The sequence below is a fragment of the Onychostoma macrolepis genome, chromosome 06, assembly GCF_012432095.1.
Source record: "Onychostoma macrolepis isolate SWU-2019 chromosome 06, ASM1243209v1, whole genome shotgun sequence".
Lineage (NCBI taxonomy): Eukaryota > Metazoa > Chordata > Actinopteri > Cypriniformes > Cyprinidae > Onychostoma > Onychostoma macrolepis.
The window spans coordinates 31,482,185-31,508,401 of record NC_081160.1 but is presented as its reverse complement, the minus strand read 5'-3'; positions in this window follow the sequence as shown (position 1 = coordinate 31,508,401).

Genomic DNA, 26,217 nt, shown 5'->3' with positions numbered 1-26,217 from the left:
GCCTGAGAATATCAGATTATTTCAGAGTAATTGTCGCTCAAATAAATTATTAAAATAGTTATGTTATGTTACATTCGAGAGAAACTGAGGAGATTGTTAACAGGGATGCAAACTAGTCACTTTTTGCCAAAAGGGATTTTTAAATGTTTATAATATTGATTTTATGAAGTCTAAACGTAAATCCAAAAGCAAAACATGCGAAAAATAAGTATATTAAGGAGTTGAAAGGGTAAGTGAGACAATGATTGATCCTCTGCTTCCATCTACTGATTATATAGGTAATCTCCTGTCATTTTCATTTTTAAAAGTGTTTGTTTTCCACCAGGTGGCAGACATCTTCCACTTAAGCATGACACATTTTCCATGAATTATCTCCATGAGTAAAAATGAAAAATGGCAGATTCTTTGAAGTGAATTTTACGTATTATAATAATAATAATAATAATAAATAATAATTTTAAGGCAAATAAAGAATAATTTAAACAAAACTGTTTAAAAAGTGAGGAATATTACAGTTGTTGTTTGGGGGGAAAAAACTACCTGGTCTCATGGGATTTACGTACCAGTTTCCAAAATAAATGAACACTTTCACACAAATTTACAGAGTTGCGATTAATAAAGCATACTTTTCGCACAATTACTTGAAGAATATCATGCTATGACTTCAAAACAATATTAATATGGTGGGAGATTTGAAAACTGATGCTTTTGAACGTTAGCATCACACGCATCCAGCTTCATATCTATGGGTTTTCATAGATGACAAGTTTGTTCGTCACATCTTTTTTCACATCAGAGGTGTTATTTTTTTCCACCCCTGATAAGTTTGCATCCCTCCAGGCACACATTAGATACTAGGTTTTTGGTCTGGTGGATGAAGCAACATATTTTAGCATCATAATCTCATAGCAATAATTTAATTCCTTATAAAATAAAAGCTCTCAAATAATTAAACATATTATAATCAGGATTTAAATGATTATATTGTTAATTATAATGTTGCAGAATTATAATACCATCATATTGCTTTTCCAATTAGCATTTTAATTTTCTGAGAAGTGTTTTTGGTGGTCAAACTTTCTCGGCTGAGGAAGGCAGATGAAAATGAACAAGCTCAGACCTTTGAGCTTTGAAATGAGACTCATCTTCATGATTTGATTAATGAGGCAGTGATGTGTCTGCTTTATGAGATTGCCATCTCACCTTGATGGGCTGTTAATTTCAAAAGGAAGCACTTCCTGATTCGACTGGACTCTACCTGTCATTATACAGTATCTGTGTCATCTAGACTGGCTCCGGCACACAGTCACAAAGAACAATTACTGCTCATTTTCTCAGCTCTTCCTCATCTCTGTAACTCCACATTTACATATTCATCAACTTTCGTATTTCTCTCGTTTCATATTTGAATTTTTGAGGCCAAGTAAAGTTTTTAGGGTGAGTGTATAGATTTTTAGTTTTGTGTTGGGGTGGATAAAACAGAAAGTCTTATAAAATACTTCAGAAATATATATTTTCATAGTATTGAGTCAATATTTTTTTATTATTTAATAAAAATATACATTTCAAAATATAAATTACAATTATACATTTTATTTATTTATTTAATTTGGGGCAGAAAAAAATATTTCCCTTAAGTGGAAATATGTTGCTACTTTTCCATAGTATTTGTATATGATGACAAATTTAATCAATAATATTTATTTACTTACTTACATGAAAACACAACAACAACCCTTAAGTGTAAATATTTTGCTATATTTTCTTAGTATTTATATATGGTGGCAAATTGAATCATTATTATTATGTTTATTATTATGTTTATTAATTAATTAATTTGTTTATTTATTTATGTTTTTTTTTTTTTTTGGGACCAGAAAAATATATTCCTTAAGTGTAAATATTTAGCTATGTTTTCATAGTATTTATATATGGTTACAAATGTAGTAGTAGTAATAATAATAATAATAATGAGTAATAGTAGTAGTGTTTTATATTTGTTTATTTAGTTAATATTATAGTTTATATTAATTAGTCTTTATTGTCTTAATCCTTTAACATAGAGCAGTTTTGGAGCTGCATGGGTGATATAGAGATAAATAATATTGATATAATTGATCCTCCAGATTTAGATCCATGTCTGTGTGTGCATAAATATGAGTTCCCCCTATGCTTGCTTTTCTGAAGTTGTTTCCTACCTTGTTTCTCCTCTGGAGAGGAAAGATTTTCTCAGATTCTCTCTGGGTGCACAGAGTCGTCACTGCAGCTTGTTCGACTAATTGAATATTCAATAAGTGTTTAGAGCACTCGGCAAGGTGTGAATTGATTGAAATCATCCAATAACCAGCGACCCTGCAGCCCAACCACAGATATTCTCTAGTCTGCTGTTGGTGTTACATAAAGGTCATGGACATGTTTTGCAGCATCTTTTAATTATATTTATTTGGTTTAGATACTCACAAGTGTTTCTTACTTTATTAAACAACTTAGGAGTATGAATGCTAAAACAAATGCACTAGAAGTTAGTCTTCTGAGTTGTTTTAGAGTTCAGAAAGTAAGTCAGGACAAATCTAATGCTTGTACACAGATGTCTAGACCAGAAAACATCATCTCTGCTTTTCTAATAAGTGTTATTTTTTTTGTTTTTAATATGAAGACAGCTATTGTTCGTCGTCCTCTGGGAGAAACAGCATTACCTTGAAAAACATTTTATCCTAGCTGTGTTAGAAGTTTTTTTCCAATCCTCTTATCGTGCTCGTTGAGTTTCTGTCTTTCTGCGGGCAAAGACAATATTCCCCAATGTCTGCACAATCTTTTGTCAAAGGGAACATACCAAATGCCGTTTCTTGGGAATTTTATAATATAAGTGGAATAAACATAAGTTATTTTTGTTGGGAGGCCGATATTCCTTTGAAATCGCAACGTTTTCATCTGTAAAGACTTTCAGACTGCATTAAATTGCCATTTTGAATTTTTTTTCCCCCTCAGACTTTAGCAGCGTTGACTAGTCCTTTAATAACATCTCTTTCAGAAAGCCCTTTTGTTGTTCTGTGCCTTTTTCCATTGGTTTCTCTTCTGTTTCTTCTCATTAGCATTTTAGAGGAAATTATTCTGATGGAAGTCAAGCCAAATGTACCAAAGATGGCATTTCCTAAAAATTGGGATTTGATTGCCTTAGTGCGCTTTTGAATGGAGGAATTATGAAGGAATAAAGTTATTCGACTTCAGCAACCTTGTCCGTCTGGCAGCCGCTGGACCGTTTATCTTCTCCTTTTATTGTTCATTGCTCATTAGTCTTGATTTAATTTTCATATCCGGTGCTCACAAAGTCAAATTAAATAGTAGTGCGGTCTCTCTCTCGCGCTTCCTCGCTTGCTTTCTGTCCAGTGAGATGTTGAAGTGTTGAATTATGGTTCAGTGACACTGTGTATATCATTTGTTTCTTTTCTTAAAGGAATAGTTCAACTGAAAATGAAAACCCTCTGTCACTTTTAATTGACCCTTACATTCAAGCTTCAAAAAAACATAAAAAACCTCAAAAATGTAGTCTATTGTATACGTCTCATGATATGCTATCATATGATTTCAGAAGACTTATAATATTGCGCTTGTGTCAAATGGGCTACTGTTATACTGTGATCATTTATTTATTATAAATTATATTTATAATTTATTAATTCATTCATATTTACTTTTTTGCTTTAGAAGAGAAGTGATGACATTACAATTGAATGTATTATAAAAATGTAAAAAATAATTAAAAATCATTGTAATTATATTCTCAGATCCTATGAAATAGCCGTATATGTGCTTGATGTATAAAATAATCAATATTTTGTGTGGATATCTACATGCATGTTTGCTGAACTACTACTTTGGTGCACGCTGACATTTCACTCCTAGTAAATGTAATATAAAGTGTGAATCTGAAAGGATGTTTTTGGCCTGTACTAGACTTAAAAACATTGCTTTGTGTCTGTCTTTTGTCTAATGTGAGCAACAGGGCAGACTGTTTTCTTGAGTAAAGAGAAAGCGAACAAATGATTCAGAGGATTGTGGGTATTCAAGAATACTTCACAGTCCTGAGAACAGCATGAATCGCTGTAACTGCGTCGTGTGAAAATGGTCAAGCAAGGGTCAAGGGTATTTCATGTCACTTTCTCAACCCATTTTCAGCCTTTTGCCCCGAAACCTTGACAAACGGAAGGATGAAAGGCGAAGCGGGGTAAAATACAAGAGGCTAAACACATTTCAGACTGTTTGAAGGTCACCGCTGCGATCTGCCAATGCGACTGTATCATTAATCACTGAATGATTCCTACAGCAGACATCCCACTATCTCCTTCAGCTACATCGCATACACACACACACAGCCGATTAGCCGTTTTTACACAGTGTTGTCGAGGTTATCTCGTACAAGGTTATTTAAGTGCATCCTGCATGTCAATGCTTTATAGTTGGGTGGTCGGGTGCATGTTTCGCTAGCGGTGACAGATGCACTCCAGGCGTGCTGTTGGTGGTTTGCATTGCTTCAGCTGGGATGAGGCGTGTTGTCAGGTCACCTTGAGTATGCTTTTGTCTAATACGTGTGCATTTCAACACCCTGGTGTCTGACAAACATAGAAAACACTGCAGGCTTTGAATATCTGCGTCTCTGAATATGAATGAGATGCTTTGTGAACGTATGAATTAATAGATCTAAATTACCAGTACTGACACTGTTTTGTCCAGTTCTCTGGAGGTATGCTCATCCATCATAACCTCCTCATTTGGACACAAAAATAAATAATACAATAAGCCAGTCGAGGCTGTGAGTAAATGATTTTACTTTAGTTAAGGGGTGTTGTGAGACACAACATAAATTAGGTTTCCTGAAACCACTAAAATCACCTCACAAATGTCCTCAAGTGGCTCATTACTGTTGTCAGTGCATTCAATAAATACATCAATAATAATAATAATAATTATTATTATTATTGTTATTATTATTAAATATAATACAATTAAATAACAGAATCAATTTATATTCTAAACAATAACGTATAATACAGTAACACAATTATTAGAAATAATAATCACAATAAAATAGAATTCAAATGAAATCCATACATTGAATTCAATTTTACAACAGCTTCAAACATGGCACATATTATCAGATTTTAAAGCTGGAACATGTATGTATGTGTGTGTGTGTGTGTTATATTACATTACTGTCATGGAAGTAGACTCATGGTGCGTTCACACCAGACGCGAATGAGGCGTTAAGCGCGAGTGATTTACATGTTAAGTCAATGCAAAGACGTGAATAGACATCCTGCGGCGCGATTCGCGCAAATGAGGAGGCGCGAATTGAGCGTTTTGGGCGAGCAGAAAAATCTGAAATCTGAGCTTACTCTAGTAGTAGAGACTGGAGTCGCCTGGCAGAAGCCCCTCCTTGACGCGAATTCACGTCTGTTGTGAAACGAATTTCACGCACGAATGAAGTGAGTAAACTCAATGTTCAAGCATCCAACTACACGCGAATAGCGTGATTTATTCGCGCAAGTCGCGTCTGGTGTGAACGCACAGTCAGGACAGATGTTAGTATTTTACTGAAAACACTTTATTAAACAGAATGAGTTCGGAGCGCAATATGGGTAGGGGAGGGGAGTTGATCTTCCAAATGGGGGACTGGCACTGGAGGGTGCTTGCGAGGTACAGGTACTGGAGGACGCTTGCGAGGAGTGGAGCTGGCTGGCTTGGGGAACTCAGGAGACGGAGGGCTGGGGTTAGGATGGGCACAGCAAACTCCAGCGGTAGAGCCATATCCAGTAGCGCTGGGCCAACCGTCGGTGGGCTTGCCATACTCTCTATAGGCGGGCTTGCCATACTCTCTACAGGCGGGCTTGCCATACTCTCTACAGGCGGGCTAGACTTTGGGACTGGAGTGACTTTAGCATCCTCGTCGATCTCACCCACTGTGAAGGGAGAACCCGCTAGTAATAACACATGATCAATATATTGTGCCAGCGAGCCAGGGGTTGCAGCAGCTGGTGCTTTGAGATACAGAAGATCATTGAGACCACTCCAGAATACAACCTTTAATGTCCCATCATTCCACTGCACTTGGTGGGTGAGCTGGAGGAACTCCTCAACATAGTACTCAATGGGACGGCCATCTTGGGTTATGGAGAGTAGGACTTTGGCAGGATCAAAAGTGGAGCTTATGTCACTGTAGTCGGTAAAGGTCCGGTCTTCTATCATGGAAGTAGACTCAGGACAGATGTTAGTATTTTAATGAAAACACTTTATTAAACAGAATGAGTTCGGAGCGCAATATGGGTGAATAGCAGGGGAGTTGATCTTCCAAAACGATATTTGATGAGCAGAGAAATAATTGAATTGTCTTTGCTTACAGGAGATAGAGGACTTGCTGGAGAGCACACACCTCAGTAATGGCTGCACAGAAGATTGGAGGATGATGATGGAGGAGACAGATGTTGAAGAGGAGAACAGGACGTGAGGAGAACAGGTATGTATTTCATAGATCCAAAGCTTGGGTAAGCCAGGAGAGTCCACTTCGTTGAGACGAGACCGGACGATGAGTGAGACTGAGGTGTGTGCATATGTACTTTGGCTAAGTGACTGTGGTGATTGGGAACAGGTGCAGGTGATTAGTATTCAGGTGAGGGTGCTCTTTGTGATGACATGGTGAGGAATGACAGACAGATCCGTGACTATTATATTATATTATTATATTATATTATATTATATTATATTATATATTATATTATATTATATTATATTATATTATATTATATTATATTATATTATATTATATTATATTATATTATATTATATTATATTATATTATATTATATTATATTATATTATATTATATTATATTATATTATATTTATTATATTATATTATATATAACTATTATTGCAATTTAAAATAACTGTTTTCTATTTGAATATATTTTTTAAAACGTGAAATATTTTAAAATTACATATTTTTAAATACAAAGACTGAAGTAATGGCTGATGAAAATTCAGCTTTCCATTATTAGAATAAATTACATTTTAAAACGTATTCAAGTATGAAACTTCTTTTAAATTGTAATAATATTTCACAATTTTACAGTTTTTTTTACTGTATTTTTGATCAAATAAATGCAGACTTGCTGACTTCTTTAGAAAATTTTAAAATTCGTAATTATTCCAAACATTTAACAGAAAGTGTATACACACAATGTATGTATTTATTTGTTGTAATTATTTATTTATTTATAGCAATGTAAAAGACTTTCATTTTGCTCTATGATATGCATGTTTCCTGAGTAAAGGTATATTAAAAAAAACATTATGTATATTAAAAAAAAAATTATGTGTATGTGTGTGTATGTGTGTGTGTGTGTGTGAGGGGCCGTACAAGCCATAATTCAATTCTGGCACTCTCACACACTATAAAAGAACTCGGGCAAAACGTAGTTACGCTGCGCACAACTACACCGAGTGCGGACCTACCGCACATACAACAGCTTTCAGCCGAGATTGGCCCATAGAGAAACAGCCAGAAGTGTTTTGTAGAGTCGGCGCGGCTCAGGCCCATTATCTTCTCACCGATGCCAAGACTGAGTTGACAGTGCCGCATTTCGGGCCAGAATCGGCCCGAGTCGAGTGTGCTTGCTACCTGCCTTCCGTTTCCACTATACTCTCTCTCTATCTCTCACATACATACATACTTCTCTTACATACACATATTTTCTTCAGACATACATACATTCTATATGTATGTGAATGGAGAATGTATGTGTGTGAAAGCAAAAATGTATGTGTGTGTTTAAGGAGAATGTATGTGTGTGAGAGAATAGAGATGCATGTATGTGAATGGAGAATGTATGTGTGTGAGAGTAGAAATGTATGCATGTGTAAGGAGAATGTATGTATGTGAAAAGAGAATGTAAGTGTGTGAGAGTGTCAGAATGAATTATGTATGTATGTATGTATATACATATATACATATATATATATATATATATATATATAGAGAGAGAGAGAGACAAATTGAATCTGTTTAAGTTTGGCATACGTAGCAACACTTTTCTTTCCAGCTCATCTACATGTGGGCGACTCCGTCTGAACTGGATGAAAATGAGTCTCTCGCTGGCTTTTTAAATAACGACGTAGCAGCCTCATCATTCTTTATGACACTGATCATCTATTATGAACTCCGATATGATAAAAAATGCCTTCCTTAGCGAATATGCCCGCTCTTTTCCAATTCTGATTTCCATGGATCTCTCTCGCCTTTAACCTTGCTTGCTGACAGATAATAACTTTGCCATTGAAAGGCTACCTTTCCCTGCACATAAAGGACATTTAAAAGAGATGTATTACTCTTCCGGTGGTGATGAAGCTTTTGCAGTGCAGGATTATATCTCTATTCATTCTCATTTATTTTGCCTTAGACCTCATTTGAATGACTTTGGTCAGTAATTATAGCCAAGGTTATCGGTGTTCAGATGAGAAACTTTACCTTCCCCTTCATTAGCTCACTCGTTATCGTAGACCTTCCTCCAGCTGCCATTGTTCACGTCTCTTCAGTGAATCTTCACGGTGTGTCTCAACTATTATGAAGTCAGCGTGGTGAGTTAGTAAAGTACAACAGCACTTTTTGCGACCCCAAAGTGTATAAAGATCAAAAATGTATATCTATTTTTTTTGAAGATTGATGAAAGAACATTAGTTATTAATTAAAAGTTACAATGACAAATGCACACTTAATCAGAATTTTCATCCTGTTATCCAGTAAAAATCATCTAATCATTTATATATTGAAAATGTATGTTGAATTACATTTGTTTTCTTACTTTTTTTCATGAGTTGAACAGTAAAGAGGATTCATAAAATGCAAGGCTACCTGCATTTAAGAGTCAAATAAAGCATATCAAGGAACATACAATTAATACCAATGACTCCTGACGATATATCGAGATCTTATGAAGTGAAACAATTGGTCTGTGCAAGAAACTGAACGTCTCGGTTACGTATGTAACCCTCGTTCCCTGAAGGAGGGAACGGAGACGTCACGTCCTGTCGCCACGGCTGCTGTACCACCGCTGAGCAGCCGGGTCACCAGCTCGGCTCCTCAGCGAAAACCTGAATATGCGCTGCACCTGCTGCCTACTTATACTCACGCTGTGATCAGCGGCAGCTGGATGCAATAATCGCATGCCAATGTGCATTGGCTCATTTAGTTACACTCGAAGTGGATTGGTCTCTCTAAGCGAAATCCCAATTCGTCAGTCACCCAACGTGATTTGGAGTGACCGACTGAAAGGGAACATTATTTACAACATTATTACCTGTAATCCACACTCTCAGAAATAAAGGTACAAAAGCTGCCACTGGGGCGGTACCTTTTCAAAAGGTACATGTTTGTACCCAAAGGGTCCATTTTGGTACCTTAAAGGTACATATTAGTACTTAAAGTGTACATATTTGAACCTAATAGGTACAAAAGTGTACCTTTTGAAAAGGTATCGCCCCAGTGACAGCTTTTGTACCTTTATTTCTGAGAGTGCAGAGCCTCAGGCAAACGGTCCGGAGTTATGTCTGGTTCACGAATGAATCATTATCTTGAACCAGTTCTTTTTGGTGAACTAGTTGAACCAGTTCACTGAATCATCTGAAACAGTTCACGGCTCAGATCTACAAGTTACTCAATCAAACTCACTTTTGGATGTGTCTGACAGTCACTCCGACTCCAGGTCCTCTGACAGTCACTGAACTGAGGAAATAGTTAGACTCGAACAAAGACCGGTGAGCTGCTGATATTCACATCCGTGAACTGAGAACTTGAATGAAGGGGCCAAATGAATTTTTTTTTTTAATGGTTTTTCGTGGTTTATGAAAAATGGTGAGCTGATGAAGAGTTTATTCACTTTTATACGCTTTAGACATCATTATTGGGTGCTTTAGTAATTTAATTGTATATACGTGACGTTATTGCAAGATTGCATAAATGAACTGGTGAATCAGTTTTCTGAATCATTTCTCTGAAACAAACTGTCCCAAAAAATCAGTTTGCTGAAAAGAATCAGATTTCCCTGTTGGTCTGAGGCTCTACAGGTAATATTGTTGTAAATAATGTTCAGTTTCATGCACAGACCGATTGTTTTGCTTCATAAGACCTCAATATATCGTCAGGAGCCACGGCGACTCATTTTGTGTTCCCTGATATGCTTTATTAATTGCCAGCAGCCAATGACTTGCACTTTATGAATCACTTTATTTTCCCTTTTATTAATTGGGTAACACTTTATTTTGATGGTCCCTTTTGAGCATTCTGTTGACACTAAGTAATGTTGCAACTACATGTCAACAAACTCTCATAAGAATATTAGTAGACTGTCTGCTTCATATCTGCTAACTCCTTGTTGTGTTGGTCTCCCAACAGATATTCTACTGACTATAAGTAACTTTGCAAGAACGTGTCAACTTAATCTAACCCTAACCCTACCAGTCAACTAATACACTACTAACAGTCTAATGAGAGTCAGTAGAAATGTAGGTGCAACATTACTTATAGTCAAGAGAATGTGTTAAAGGGACCATCAAAATAAAGTGAAACCATTAATGGCACCAACAGACTAAAGATGATCTGGTTGCTAAGTGATTGTTTCTATGGTTCATCATTTGAGAAGGAGGCAGTAGAGAGGGACATGTAGGGACTGTGTGTTAAATCGTGATGTATTATATTCAGAGATGCTGTAGTGTGTGAGAGTGGCTGCATAAGGTCACTGAGGTTAATCCGTTGCCAGATGCCTAAGAGGGAAATTATATGTGTGTTCAAAAACATATTTTACATAACCAACAGGCTTTGGGATATAAAGAGGACAAATGACAAGCTATGCTTGGTCAACATAGACTTTTTTTTATGATTAAAAAATAAATAAATAAAATCTGTGAGATTTAGAGCTGTGGTTGCCAGAATCTTTCAGTAAATATATGATAGCAGAATTTTATGGATTTAAGTGTAAATTTACAGTAAAAGAAAAATGTATATATTGTTAATACACCAACTTACTGAAGTACTAAAATATGTGTACCATTTTAATACACTGAACAAAGATTGTTGGAGTATGTTTTTAAAAAAAAAAATTTAATTCAATGTGTTGCTTTGTAATTATTTGTGCATTTTGCTAGCAATTTCTAAATGAAATTTCTAAGCAGGGGAACTAACCATTAACCAATTAACAGGTAGCATTTTTACAGATTTGACTGTGGTAAACAATTTGGAATCATTTTTAATTTTTGGAAAGAAAGTCTCTGAATTTATTTGATTAAAAATGCAGTTAAAAACTTTAATGTGAAATAGTATTTCAATTTTTAAAAAACAGTTTTCTATGTGAATATATTTTAACATGCAATTTATTCATGCGATGCAAAGCTGAATTTTCAGCATCATTACTCCAGTCTTCAGTGTCACATGATCATTCAGAAATCATTCTAATCTGCTTTGCCATAAATAAATGATATCTTTAAATAGCAATTTTAAATTTACTGTGTTTTTAATCAAATAAATAAACATAAGAGACTACTTTCAAAAAGATTGAAAAGACAGTACATCAGAGTAGATGTAGCAAATGATTCACAATACACCATGCCTAATTATGCATCTTTTTTTAAAAATGCCAATAACCATTAAATCTGAAGATTGTAAGTGTTGACATCCTGTGCACCAGAGCCATTATTCCCTGAATAAAGTTTGTTCTGTCATATTAATTTCTCCCAGCTGTCAATCACCGCTGAGTTTGTGAACGTTCAGTGATGATTGACCCGCAGGAGGAACAAATCTGTTTCCCCCATTAGTTTAATCTCTCGAATGCTGTGTCATCAATAATCGAAACACTCTCTGTGGCCCTTACAGTTTTACTACCATGCCAAAAGAACTCAAATGTGAAAATGCAAATGCTTTAATTCCGTTTCTGCAGATTATGGCACGGTTCTCGCCCTCTGTCGCCTTATTGATTGACAGGCACATTTTGTGGCTCCTTCGTTTTTTTTTCTCCATCAAATTAGAGGCGTTCAATGTAAAATTTCACCCTGGCTAACCACATGAGAGCCACTCAAATTAAAACCAGACGATAGCTCTCAGTTTTTCCAGTATAGAAGATTTTAACTGCAGACGGCGGGTCAATTTCAATCAGCCAAAGTCACCAGGCAATTGAGCCCCCACATATCTCATCCTACATCCTCTCCTGTCCATCTCTGATTTCTCTCGTTTTCTTCCAACATACCTCGTAATGCGAGTGATAATGTCGCTCCTCTCAACCTGTTGCTTTTGTCACTCGGGCTGAATCTGTCCGTCTGTCATCTCTATGGAAACTGCTGAAGAGCTTCATGACTTCGTTTCTGGTTGAGTTAGTCATCATTGGACATTTACATTGACATTAAAGCATTTAGGAGATGCTTTTATATGAAACAACTAAATGCAAGGTCCCGTTTAATCTGTTCATATTCTGAGAATCAAATTCATGACCTTGATGTTGCAATAGGAAGATTGCTGTTTATGTTGATTATCTGTTTTACTAAAAAAAACAAGAAATGTGTACTTTGTGTAAGATGGTAAGACTTATATCTGGAGCAAATATCTTTATTAAACTATTATTTTTGTATTACTTTAAGGCAAGGCATATACAGATACAAATATTTATTTTTCATCCGCTGGTCATTTTTGAGATTTTGGTCTATTTTGCTTCCACAACATGTTTTCTTTCAGACTAGGGTAAAGAAAACGCCCCAAACACACATTTAAGTGTTTATATTATTACACTTTATCTATTTGCATCAGTAGATTTCAATTACATTATATATCTTTAGAGGCAGTTTTCTCAAAATGAGTTTTTATTTCCACTTCTGCAGCAAATTTGTAAAGATTACTTTGAACCACATAAGACCAACAATTGGTCTGTCACTTTTTAAATAAAATATATAATAAAAAAAAATAATAAAAAAGTTATATGTGTGTGTGTGTGTTTACTTAAACAACTTATTCCTTTTATAAATTCAATGTTTTTTATAAGATTTATCTTGTTGATATTTGCTCTTTTTTATTATTAATAGTGATGAGGGTTTTTTATTAGCTTAAATTGTGAAAATATAATATTTAATTTTACACACATCCATTTGCTGAACCACCACCAAACATTTATTTATTTATTTTTTTAATTCAGATTGTTTTTTACTTTCTACTGTGTACTCTGAAAGTTTTTACAGAGCAGTTTATTCATATATCATTCACCTTATATGTATTTAACATTTTATTCCTGCAAACATTTTTGAATTTTTAACTTATTTGAACCTGGCTTATCCAATGTTCAGATTTATGTGTTGATATTTAATTAGATAATGCCTCGTTTGGATATTTAAACATAACATTTCAGAAAAATTGTAATACAAAACAATTATCTTATTGTACTGTTATTTAATAGTGATATGCTGTTCACATATAGTGTCTTGCCTTAAGCGCAAAACTCTCTAAATATGATTTAAATTTATGCTTAGAACAAGAAAAACATTTGCGAAACTTAAATCAAGATCTATTCTCTGAAAACAGAGACTGCTATAGTTACAGCATGTACCTGAAACAAACTAGTGGTACTAGATGCAGTCATTAGCCCGCAGGTTAGTTTGAGCACCTAAGCAAGCTTTGTCCTTCTCTAACCCAAATGTCTAATGCATTCACAGCGTGCATAATATTTAGATGCCTCTGCCGATAGGCTTATGTTGCCAGGACAACCTGATTGTCAAAACAGCTCATTAGTAATAACAGCGACGGCCTGGATCGCGCCTCTACCCTCAACACCAGCATTCAGAAACATTTATGATGCCGAGCCATCCAAAGCCAGTGACCTTGATGGGCTTTTTAAAACAGACCGAGAGGCTTAATGGATCTTTACATCCAAGATCATTGCACCTGACGGAATACATTACAAGCTACTTCATCACAGAGAAAAGTGGCATCAGACACAGTTATAATTGAGTTTATTTGCTGCTTTTAATGACACTATTTTATGCACCGTAAAATATCTATATATTCATGCTTTTTGAATCTTTGAGATGTGCGTATAACCCTGAAACGGTGTGTGATTTGTAGGTTATTCTGCGGCTGATTTGTTAGCTTCAGATTTCGGCTGAATTTGGCCTTGAATAACGTATTTGCCTCTGAGTGCAGCTTGACCCTCAGATTCAGATGTGAAATCATTAATTCCAATCAAGAAAGGACTGTATTTCAGCTGTAGACATGACTCAGCCTCTACTGTAGGATTATTCTACACAAAGTCCTTAAAATCCAACATATAAAAATGTAAAGATTACTTTGAACTGCAGACCAGCAATTAGTCTGTCACTTTTTTTTTTTTTTTTTTAATAGCAAATACAGCTGCTGATATAAGAAGCATAATTAAAAAAGAAAAATGTTGATATTTGCCGTTACAAACTTTTATTATTAACAATAATATTTAGGCTTTTTAGTAGCTTAAAATATGATAATATAATATTTCATTTTATGGAAATCCTTTTTAATCAAATAGCTTATTCGTATTAACAATTTTACAAGAATTATCATGTAGATATTTGCCATTGTTGTTTTTATTAATAGTAATATATTTTATATTAAAATGTGTGTATATATATATATATATATATATATATATATATATATATATTAGTTTATGAATTTTATTGTCAGTATTTGCTATTTTAATCATATTGAATATGATCACTAAAATCTGGCTTTTCCTGTTATCTTAAAATATTATACACATCCATTTTTAATCAAATAACTTATAAACTGAAAGAATTCTCATGTCAATATTCGCAACTTTAATGATAATGATTTTATTATATGGGCTGATTATTAGTTTAAAATGTGTTAATATAATGTTTCTTTATGTGCATATACATTTTTAATCAAATAACTTATGTTATAAACTGAATATTAAGATTTCTCATGTCAATATTTTCCATATTAATAAAACTTATTTTATTATTAGTCATCATATGGGCTTTTTATTAGCTTAAAATGTGATCATGTGATGTTTCTTTTTATACCCATCCATTTTAATCAAATAATTTGTTCATATTATAAATTGAATATTTTTATAAGAATTTTCATTTCAATATTTGTAATTTTAATAATATTGATTTTAAAATGTTAAGCTATATTGATAGTTATATTAATAGTTAGGTGTGTGTGTGTGTGTGTGTGTGTGTAGCCAAATAGCTTAAATACAAATATACATTTTAATAAGTATTCTCATGTCGATTTTTGCAATTTTAATAATATTGATTTCATTATTAATAGTAAAATATGGGCTTTTTTATTAGCTTAAAATTTTATTAGCTGAAAATGCATTTCCATACTGGAAAGTACAGTATGGCTTTTTAAAAATATGAATATATTTCTTAAGGTATCATTGAACAAAAAATGTTTGACATCATTGACATCAGTAGCAAGATATGGGAACTGAATCATTCAATCGTTGTGTTGTCCTAACTATGCACTATTATTCAATGGATTATTATTATGAATGCAATTTATTATTCACTTTCAGCATTGCCTGTGACCCTCAGAACATTTTCCGGTCATGTTGAGAGCCACTGTGGTCATATAGGTTTCTGTCCTTCCCATGCAAAGTGCTGTCCCACGCAGATTCACGCAGGCAGCCCACGGCCAGGCTTATGGAGAAAGAACCGCCGGCTGTGATCTCTGTGACTAACGCCAAGTCGCTTCAACTCGGCCTTCTCTCAAACTCCCGACCACCTCTGACTCACGGCCGCTCTTTGTCATCTTCTTCCTACAGCTCATTTTTTCTTCTTGCTGGCTGACCGTGGCAGATAAGAGTCAGGACCCATCAGAGTCACTGAAGCGGGTGCCCAGGTGAGTGCCTGACCTAAATGCTTGACTGCACTCAGCTAGCTAACCACATTCAGCGGGCCGTGGAGGTGGAGTGAGGCTCTTCTGCCGTCTGCGGGTGCGTATAAATTGCTTGCTTGCAAAGGTAAGCTTAATCCACCCTTTTCTGACAGACATTAGTGAGGAAAGGGACACACTTGAAATGTTCTGTGGAATGGACTGAATGTCTCATCTTTACCTGTGTATAGGCTTCTGAAATACTTACATTTCATGTTGAATATTGCTTTCTCCAATTAGCACTACATTAACCCTATTAAAATGATCAAAACTGCTACTACTACATGCCTTCTGTCGTCTGATTGACAGTTTAGACGTTTCTGCTGTCAGATCTTGACTAACTTTTATCAAGTAAACGTCAGAATAACTGTAGTAATATCTCCAGATGAACACTTACTGGACTGAAGCAGCTCAGCTTTACTTGATTCTTCATCAATCATTTTTTAGAAAAATCAGTGCGTCTGTCAGTCCTCTGTCGTGTGTGTCATGTGTTCCCGCCTCTTGTGTCCATATTTGATCTTGTTCCTGTCCTTGTTAAGTGTGATTATTAGTTAAGTCTTGTCCAGTTGTGTTTAGTCATTATCAGTAATTGTCATGTGTATTTAGTTCCTGCCTGTTTAGTTAGTTTTCGTCTGGTCTACTCGTTATTCCCCGGTGTTCCTGTCTGTGTCTGTGTCTGCCTTGCCTTGTCTTGCCCTGTCCTGATGTCATCATTAAAGACTATTATTTTGAAGTTTATCCTCGTCTCCGTGTTCCTCGTTCCTCCCTGCTGTGTGCACCGTGACAGCGTCTCAAATCTGATCATCAGGATCTTTTGAGGAACGCTTGTTTCCAGAAGCTTTACTTTCACTGTTCCTCAGCGGAGGAATGATCTTCATCTCACATCTTCTGAGGAGCGTTTATTTCTTCATCTCTCAGTCAGCATCAGATTGCTTTGCATTATATGTTTGGATCATTTCAATCTCATCAAAGAAATATATCAAATATTACTGGAGATACAGAGCGACAACTGATATGTATATGCATATGGGTAGTTGACATATAAAAATTGGACTATGTCCTATGGTGTGACATAGCAAAAAAAAAAAACTTAACATACAAATAAATGTGAAAAATGTATCTTCATTCTTAGAGTTACAAATAGCATTTTTTTTTTTTTTTTACATTTTTCCATCACACCATAGGACAAATTGATACGTCAACTACCCATATGTTATAAAGATCTCATTGAATTACATTACAAGCATCAGGATTCCATCAGTTTTTGTCCATATAATTTGCTCAGTTTGAGACTCTGAATAAAATTAAGACTATTTATTTTTATTATCTATTTATTTATATTGGTCATGAAACCTTATGTACATTATTTCTTTAAAAAACTGGCAGAACGAATTGGGAAAACAATGTTGCTAATTGCTATTTTTATTATAATTGTTCATATTTATTTATTTCCATTTTAATGTAAATGATAATATTAAATGATGATAATAAAAGTTTATTATTATAAATAATATTATATTAAAAATATATTTTGTTGACAACAGATTTATAAATTGTTCTCATTATAAACTTGAATTTATTGAATTTATTTCCAAAAAGATATTTCAAATGCATGCTATAAACGATGAAGTTTGTGTGGAGCCGTATTTACTGCAAGCCGCTCCAAACTCTCCAAAGTTTTCATAAGCGGCAAAACATCAGATCACATATTTATATAATCATAACACAGTCTTTGCGATTTGATAATCACGCTAAACCATACTGCATTCTCAGGTGTTGTTAGAATTAATATTTTAAAAAAGGTACCTACCAACTGCCGTAACAATATTTCATGTACCCATCTACACCAATTTTTACTCGCGTTTGGCATTAATTTTAGGCCCTGAATATGCTATTGTGAATTAAGCCACACTTTGCATGCAGCCATCTTTTAACTTTAATCATAAAACAGGGCGTGTGCAGAGGCAGGAAAAAGTTGTTTTGATATAAGAAACCTTGACTAACAGGACCTCAAATGAAATGCACACAATTAAGAGTTGTAATTCAACTCTCCCTGCCAAACAACCGGAAGTGGCGGCAAGATAAACAGTGGCAGGTGAGAGCATTTCATGTCGGCGGGCAACGATTAATTGCTCAGCCGGGTTTTGTTAACTTATTGCATTTTAATGAAGCCACTCGCAGTTATCGCTCAGGGTCCGAAGCTCAGCGCTGCTCATTAGGAGAAGAGAAGCTGCCAGTCATCCAGTAAGGCCAGAGCGGCGTCTGGTAAACATCATGCAAAATGATGAGAGCGCACTTTTTCATGCACTTCGGCTGCGGCGATTGACCCCCGTGTCAAGCCAAAGCTTTTGATTAAAGGACAATTTCAGTCATTGGCTAGTAATGGATTCTTAGGCAGATGATTAATTACTGCTTTAATTGAGGTAATTAAATGATGGGTGCAAAGGAGAGTCAATGCGGCAAGGAGAGAAGCCCGCAGAGATTGGAGGTCTGGCCTGCGGTGTCACACAGGCAGATTGCCATAATTACTGCAAGGAAATTGGGGTCATTTCCAACCTCTCTCAAAGCTACATTTAGAAAAAAAAATCTGATGTGTACATTCAAGACTGTAGCGTTTATCACAGTCATTTCTGTTTAATCAAGGGTTTCGATATCAGCTTAAATATAGATAAAACTGACATTAATAAATATGCTGAGTATTAAGAACCATTCAATAAATGCTTTGCATTGTATGCATTTTATTGCGTAAAAAAAAGAAATGAAGAATCTAATGTTGCATTGTGACCTAATGCAAAAGTTTGTTATCATATGTCAGATAGGGGTCCACAATTTACCGCATACCATCCCCAAACCAACTTTACTGAACGTGTGAATCAGACAGTTAAGGTCATGATATTGTTGCATGTGGTTGGTGAACATAATAATTTTGTTCATTATTTGCCAGAGCTGAGGTATGCTATTAATTACACTAATAAACAGTGTAACAGCGTGTTTTGTTCTTGCGTGCATCAGTGTTTGAAGGAATCGGCTGAATGTGATGTCTAATCAGTTTCCAGCTAAAAGTCACATGGAACTGCATTTGCTTTACACTATATTCTTGTTATTGCATGTTGCTTTTTAACATTTATTATATAATATACGCCATATATTTAGCATTAATCTATAATTCTGCTTTTTGTGTGTGAAATGTTTTTTTGTTTTTTTAAAGTATGGGCCACAAGACGGTAGATTCCCGAATGAATTAATTGATTTGAACAACTTGGTTTAGTAAATGATTCAATTACTCACTCATAATGCCTTGTTGAATGCATCAGTATGTTTGAATGAATCGGTTGAATAAATGATCATATAAAGACCTGTAGCATGCAGAAAGAGTCACTGAAAAACTACAACAGTGAAGACTGCCAGAACGATATAATTAAATGATAAATGCTCAAGCAGGGGAGCAGCACTGAAAATTCATTGCACTGACATTTCTCTCCTGCCTGCTGTGTAGTGAAATGTCTGTTTGAACTTTGTGGGCAGAATCTTATGGGTTGGATCTTCATTCACCTTCATGTGCTGGTTCAGTGGTCTCTTGGCTCTTGAGTTTAGCGGTTAGCAGCTGCTTCAGTTGTTCCGAATCAATCAATGTCCAGCAGCATGTGCTCTTCAGAAAAGTCCTCTCTCTGTATATGTTTGTAGTTTGTTTTGATTTTTCTTTTTTTTTCCTATTGCAGTTCTTTTTGATGTTTAATCAATAAAAGTCATGGAACTGTTTATATTATAATTTTTTGTATGTGTGTATATAGTTTTGGTAGTATTTAAAAGGATTGTGTATCATTCAAAATAAAAAAAAAATAAAAAAAAAGACTGACTGAATTTCAACACAAGATGAGCTTAATTGAAATTGAGATAAAAATAAATGAAACAATTAGCACAGGCAATGTATTGTGGAGAAACTGTGTAGAAAGAGAAGCGCTCTTCCACACTGATCTACAAAAGTAATATTATTATTATTATTATGATTAAACTGTTATTTTAGTACCATTAAAGATTTTTTTAAATATATTTTCTTTTAATATTATAGTATTTCTGTTTTTCTTTTTGTTTGTTTTTTTTTTTTTTTCATTTTATGAGTATTAGTGTAATATTAGTAGTTTATTTGTAGTTTGTTTATTAGCATTGTAAGCTATTTTTATATATTATTTATGAATCATATTAAGTTAAGTATATTGTTTTATGGTTTTCATTTTAGTTAACTATAATAACCTGATATATGATATATTATATACAAACTAAATCCAAATTTACATCTGTAAGGCCTAAAATGTTTTACATTTTAAGGATTTTTCTTCTTTTTAACAAGCCTTTTTCAATGTAACATTTAAAACTGTCTAGACAAACTTTGTCTAATTAGATATATTCTTGCATTCTAATTCAAATTGCAATTCTGCATCCTATTCATTATTACAATTCAAAACGAGAAAGAAATTTTCACTTCAGTTCTGAATGTTGCTCGTATCTTTGCCAGCACTGGTTAGCATAAACCAACATGTGGGTTCACGGGGAATAAACATTAATGATACCAAAGTAACTAAAAAAAAACTTTGAGAAGAAGTGAGGGCAGAAGAGGCCACTGGAAATGGAGGAGACGGGATTTGCTCCTTTGCGCTCGCTGCCTTCAAAGAGTCTCAATCTGGGTCACTGCACTTTGTTTCCCCCGGTTCGCCTGTCAAGTTGAATATGTAGAGACCGGCCTTGCCTGAGGCCCTCGCTAAAAGATATCAGTTTGCGGCAAGTCTGCGGAGAACCATAGGCTGGGAGAATGAAGTCCTGTTGACTGATTGTGGTCCCCGACGGCTCGTGCTGAGCTTTACCAGCTGCTGAACTCTGCGTCCGACACGTGCCAAAGTCCTCTAGAACCCATGCCGGGAAACAACGGCAGAGCTGTTACATAAAGGCGGGCGAAAGTGGCACACAATCCATTGTGTCCTCCATCTAAGAACTTCTGCTTTGTGCATTTGTGTGTTTTGACAGGAGCAAATGTTTGGCTGCACACAAGCCAGATGAAGTTGCGTCTAACGGTCTTACATCCAAATAGTATTCATGCATGGATAAGGAGAACCGTCGAGCTGTAATTCCACATCTTCTGTGCCGTCAAGCATCATTCTCAGTTCATACAGAGGGGGACACTGGGGCTAGTTCTCTCAAGGACTGTATCTCAGTAACTATGAGGTTTTGTTTCATCAAAGTGATTTTTAAGTGCTATTTAAAACAAAAGCTATTCTTTAATATATTTTATATTTAATATTCTAAAATATTTTATTATTTCTTAAATTAGGTTACTTACTTACTAATATAAAATATTGGTGGAATTCTGTTCCCCAAACTAAAAATGTGACATGTTATTTAGTGTAGTAGTTAATTAGTATATTTTTAGTATTAAAGTTTCAGTACTTTTATGTTTGTCATTTTTATTCTTTTTTTTTTTCAATGTCAGTATAATTTTATTCCAGTTTTAGTTATTTTAGTACACAATTTTATTTATTTATTTTTTTATCTATTTTATTTTATTTCAGATAATGAAAGTTAACTCCAAACTAAAATGTAAAACTTTTTAGTATACTAGTTAATTAGTATTGTTGTTGTTGTTTTTTTGTTTGTTTGTTTTTTTTAGAATGACCTTTTTTAGTACTTTTATGTTTTTGTCTATTTTTTTTTTATTATTATTTATTATTATTTTTTTTTAATGTCTATATGCAGTAGTCAACATTTGAAGTGGATCAAAACCTTTCATCAAAGTTGTCCTAAACTTTTAAACCAAAATGTGTTCTTGTCTTAGGAAAACTTTGATGAACTCTTTTGAGCCACTTCAAATGTTGACTACTATAGTTTTTATAGTTTAATTTGAGTTATTTTAGTACACAATTTTATTTATTTATTTTTGTAATATATTTATTTATTTCAGATAGGAAGTTGGAAATTTTTGTTTTATGGTTTGTTTTATTATTTATTTATTTGTTTGTTTGTTCTTTCATTCATTCATTCATTCATAAATATATATAAGGGATTCTGTTTCCAGACTAAAAATGCAAAACTGTCTTAAATTTGGTTGCTTGCTTTTGTTTCAAGCATACATTATATCGATTTTATTTATATATATATATTTATAAAATATTTGAGGAATTTTGTCTACAAAACTAAAAATCCAATATATCATGTTTTATTTATTTATACATACATGCATGCTGTTGTGTACTATTAGTAAATATGTAACAATGCAATGTGGAAATAGAAGATTACTTTATATTTTATACAATTTCTTCTGAAAGCAGTGTGGAACAGCAGGTTCCCATTGCATTTGTGTGTTTTGACAGCAGCAAAGTGTTTACCTGAACACAAGCCGGATGAAGTTGCATCCAGCCTCAGTTTTGTGTCCAAATAGTATTCATGCATGGATAAGGAAAACCGTCAAGCTGTAATTTCACGTCTTCGGCGCCGTCGAATGTCGTCCTCCTTAGCTCTTCACCGAAGCAGAACGGAAATAGAGCGGCGCACGCAACTAACCGTATGGCTCATCAATCAGCGTACGGCAGGTGGTGCTTAAGTCGCACCCTGATGGATCTGCAGAGTGCAGGAGAAGTGGAGCTCCAACAAACTCCAACTTTCTGCAAGACTGCCTGTCCAAATAAACAACGTGTAAATGCATGCAAATCAAAAGTCTTTAGCATCCAACGCGCCTTTTAGATTGAGTCGCTCGATAAATGTCCGATACGGGAAATGTCGGCCGCACGCGAACTCTCTGCTTCATTATAGGCCATTTCCCCTCATGCATCGATACTTGATGCAACATGCCAGATCTAGTGTCTACTTAATTAGATTAAATTACCTGTGAAATAAACAGACTCGCACACTAAAGCACCTTCAGTCGAAGCCAAATAGACTCCCAGCAGATGCGGGCGAGCCAAAATCTCGACAGTTGGTAACATGTCATGCCGGGAGACACGAGGTTGAACCGGTGGCCCTTGAAGCACTGTTCTTTTCTCTCTGCCAAGCTGTTCATGTCCATTAATTAGAGCTGCCATTCCTGACAAAAAGCCTGACAGAAATCCGCTCGGAATGCTCTCTCTGTTTGTCACTTCTATTTCGGAAGCTGTGAACGCTCGAAGAGTGACACTGCCTCTCCGTCTGCGTGTAAATGTAGGTGTGAAGAGCGGCTCGTGTTTGAATCTGCTCGACTGCTTTTGCTTGCAAAGCCATTCTGCTGGAGCTTCTCCTCAAAAGAGGATTGCTTTCTCTCTCGAGTGCTGGAAGATTTCAATTCTCGTGTACAACATGCTTTCAACTGTGTTTGTTTTTTGAACCTTGGGAAATCCAACGTAGCCTACAGTAGCTGGTAAAAGTGGAGTGCTATTCTCAATTCATTCAGGAAGGGACACTGAGGCTAGTTGTCACATGAGCTGTATCTCAGTATCTATGGTTTTATCTAACAGTGATCATGTTGTTTCAAACATCTAGTGCAAAAGTGGCTTAAATTAGCATAGATAGATAGATAGATAGATAGATAGATAGCGTATTGGAGGAATTGCCCTCCCCAGTAGAAATGCATTTATTTCTATATTAATTTTTTTTTCCAAATGAAATATTGAAGGTATTCTGCCCTCTAGACTATCTATCTATCTATCTATCTATCTATCTATCTATCTATCTATCTATCTATCTATCTATCTATCTATCTATCTATCTATCTATATATATATATATTTATTATTAAATGCAGTACTTAAAATATAATACTTATATATGTAACATGTAATGTTTATAGTATATATAGTACACAATTTTGCACTTTTAGTTTTTAAGGTAGGTTAATTTTAACGTTTTTAACTGCAGACAAGGTTTTTTTTTAGATATTAAATAAATGAACTATTCAGACTTTATTCAGTAATATACTAATGTACTAATGTGTGCTTTGTCAGTACACTGTATTATCAACATTTTAATGAACTTAATTCAAACAGAGAACATCTCAATCGAACAACTGAATGTCAGTGTGACCTCAAAAACCCCGAAGATGATTCAAACAGCAGCATCTCATCTCCAGTAATGACATAAAGATAATGACTCTGTTTGAGCTGAGATTCCCAAGAGAATTTCACTGCAGAAAAAGACCCAGAAAATCCACACTGCCATCCGAAGCCTCAAAGATGGACGACTGTGCCAATATTTTACCTCCTCAATGAAAGAAATCAAATCACAACGGCGAATCCTGCCGTAGATATGGATCATATCGATCGAGCTTCAGCTGCTGTCATCTCTGTGTGGACGTGTTCATTCCTGTGTGGATTGTCATGTTGCCATGACTACAGACATGATGTCAACAGCATCTGTGATCTGAGAGACATAGACTGACCTTAAGTGTTTTTTTTTATTATTACAGAGGAGCCCGGGGCTAGTTGTCACACCTTTACTCAAGCGAATATTCAATATTTTGTATTTCTATAGTGCCTATACTGTATATTAAAGTTTTGACTAATAGTCTTTTTTTTAACATTTACCAGCAAAGAATAATTTAAAACTACATTTTGTATACACATACACTAGAATTAAGATTTTTAATGTTTTTTGAAGAAGTCTCTTATGCTCAGCTATTATGCTTATGCTCATTTGATGAAAAATACAGTAAAAAGACAGTAATATTGTGAAATACTATTATAATTTAAAATAAATTTTTCCAATTAAAATGTATTTTAAAATGTAATTTATTCTTGTGATGCAAAGCTGAATTTTCAGCAGCCTTTTCTTCAGTCTAAATATTTTACATTTTAAAATGCATTCAAAAAGAAAACAGTTCTTTTAAATTGCAATAATAATTCACATATTATTATTATTATTATTTTTAATGTATGGAATTAGATTTGTGCCAAATAAAATGAATGTATTTTTTCAAGAAACTTATGAAAATATCAATTGAAACTGAATAAAATGTCTTTGAAACTAAAAAATAAATAAATTACAGGCAAAATCTTTAACCTCGTTTTTAATACACAGCAGGTTTTGCAACTGTTTTCTCATCTTTCATTCGTTGATCTGTACTTACAAATGCACTTCCAGAGTTTTCATTTACGCTTCTAAAGTTTTCGTTTATGATTCTAAAGATTTCATTTACGCTTCTGAAGTTTTCGTTCGCCATTCTGGCACAAATATCTCGTGGGGGCGGGGCTAACAGTGGTGTGTTCTCATTGGCTACTGAATGTTTGATTGACAGCTTCTTGACCTGGAAGCGTCTGTTGGCGGCTTCCTATTTCATTTTAATGATATAAAGTTAGTTTTGTTTTTGAATTCAATCTGTATTTATCTGTTGCTACTACTCTGTCAACATAAGCTTTTAGGAGCACGAGAAAACGCGAGAGAAAAAGGTCATATTGAGGTACTGTAATACTGGAAATATTGTATAATGTCCAGTATTCTCTTATTATATGTGTTTATTGCTCTTGGTTCTTTTGCATTATAGGGTCTAATTAGGTTGAGCTGTTACATTTGAAATATAATACTATCCTGTGATATTCAGACGTCAAGAAAGTCTCACTCCAACCAGGCAATCAAGCTTATTTTATTACATATTCCACACAAAGAATGTTCTTGCCGCCTATTGTTTTTATCATGCTGATCATTTTGTTTAGTTATTTTATTTACTTAACATCATCATCTAACATTTAAAATTGGAAATACATTTTTAACAATCATCAACTCTTTCAAGTGTGACTTTTATAAACCAGTTGAATGACTGTAAATGAAAATATGAATTAATTCAAATAAATTTACATTCTTTGTCACTATAGCATATACACAAGTATCAAAGTGAAAGTCTTGGATGCAATTATGTTGTGACAGGAAAGACCAGAATCCACAAAACACTAACTGCATAGTATACATAATGCACAGTATTATTATAATTTACATTACCACACAAAATGCACAAGAACATAACATACAGAATGTTTAAAATTCATATGTTTTAAACACTGCAATGATCCTTTCAACAGTTCCTGTTACAGTATAAGTTACAAAACAGTGAATGAGTATGTAATGTACTGGAGTGCAATATCAGTGTTTACGGGGCTAGTCCACGCCAAAAAAAGAAAATTCTTTCATTTACTCACCTTCATGCTATTCCAGATGTATATAACTTTCTTTCTTGACACAAAGATTTTTAAGAAAATAATCCATCTCTGAGAATCCACATCACACAAGTGAACTGTAACCCATGCA